This window comes from Aplysia californica, unplaced genomic scaffold (genome assembly GCF_000002075.1).
Source record: "Aplysia californica isolate F4 #8 unplaced genomic scaffold, AplCal3.0 scaffold00086, whole genome shotgun sequence".
NCBI lineage: Eukaryota > Metazoa > Mollusca > Gastropoda > Aplysiida > Aplysiidae > Aplysia > Aplysia californica.
The window spans coordinates 916,795-918,713 of NW_004797356.1; positions in this window are offsets into that span (position 1 = coordinate 916,795).

A 1,919-nucleotide genomic window follows, 5' to 3' on the forward strand; every position below is an offset into this window, starting at 1 on the left:
CCGTAGGGAACTCTGTGCCACCACTTAACCCTATCCGTACGTCGTGTTTTACTATCGTATCCATACGACGTGGGGAACTCTGTGCCACCACCTTCCAAAGAGAAAATTTACTCGTTAATCCGATCCGTACGCTTTGCACAGCCATCTGTCAAAATAATTTCTTGAGAGATACAGATGAAAGTTTCAAAGAGATCTCTGCACTGGAAGTATTTTAAAATTTGAAAAATGCAACCCTGGGGGGTACAAAATGACCATAGGGCGTGGACAAATAGGGTTAAAAGCATCGCGCAAGAACGTTTTTCTGGAATGAACGAGGGGATGGGGGGGTGCCCGTCAGAGATCTTTGTTCCGCTGACTACCACCGGCGGCAAACAGACGAAGAACGCGAGGCCAGGCAGTTTTGGATGCATGCTGTTGGAAAGAGTGGTGAGATATCATGGTGACATCAGGCGCTCGTCAAAATAATAGGCCTACAATTGAAGATATTTGCATTTTTCTTCCAATTTGACCCTTTTCATTTTCTCATTTTCGTTTTTTGCCACAACACCTTTTATGCCCATTTAAAAACATATTTCTGTGTGGATTTTACTGAAAAACTTGGATTAAAAGTACAACAAGTGTAAATTTTCATTTTCCAAAGACTCCCAAGCTTTGGAAATACTAGTAAGTAAGTTTATTCAGTGTTTAAAACCATTGGCTCACATCACATTATACAAAACACCTATTTGTTAAATAAAGTTTCCATAATGAAAGAGTACAGGTTGTGCACATATCTCTTATCATGAGTCAAACATTACATATTTCTGTCACTGGGTCGAGTTTAGGCTGGGAGGGATTAACAATTTTCTTTGATGGACAAAATATGGACAAAACAAAATAAAGTGAAACTCATCTTCAAATTTCATGAGAGTTACACCTCTCTCAAAAGGGTGAATTTATTAATTTTCACAGATAGAGAGTGTTATTTAATGAAAGGCTATACATTTTTAGCAAGGCTATGACTATTCTGTTCCAATACCTTTGGAGATTGATGATATACTAAGCTGTTTTTTGGAACGACATTGCAAGAGAGAATAAATTATACATGGGACAGACTTCTTCCTCTCTGTTCTGCACAGAGTGACCAACAAGCCTACTTTTTTTTTACTTCACTAAGAAAATTAATACATGTACTCTTAGTGCTTCCAACACTTTTGAGAAAATCAGGCATATCCAAAACCCAGGGGTCGATAACAAGACAACAGTAGAAACGTCATACTTGCTATGATTTTTGTCTGATTTAGACCACAGAGAATACGGTCTCAATGACCCTTTCAGGAAATTAATTTTTCTACCTATAAACCCCCCCCCCCCCCCCTTCTCTCTCTCTCTCTCTACATTTCATTCTCTTGACTCATGCCCTAGCCCTCATCACTGACCTAACACAATTTGTCGCCATTTGATTGGCTGACCCAAACAACGTAGGCGGTTTGATTAGCCAATCAATTTCTGGCTTCTCAGGCGGAAGTTCGGTTGTCTGAAGACGGAACACGCTTGGTATATCAATAACTTGTGATTCATCTTCCTACAAGCCTTTTGGAAAATTAGCTGGGAATGTACGCAAACTTGATTCAAGATTAATGAAACTGTTTAGATTGCTAATGAACCCTTTTATGAATACGCGTACTTTTAGCCCCCCCCCCCCCCCATTAAAAAAAATGATTGCCACTTGATTGAGTTTTTCCAGAAACGTTTTATTGAATTATGTTCTCTGATGATGTGTTTTCTCAAGCAGCACGAAAACCCACGCGTATGCACCATAACACATGAGTAGATGAGTGGATCCACAACGGATCTTAGTTTTTTTTCTTGCTTGTGGGTATGTTTGTGTGTGTGTGTGTGTGTGTGTGTGTGTGTGTGTGTGTGTGTGTGTGTGGCTG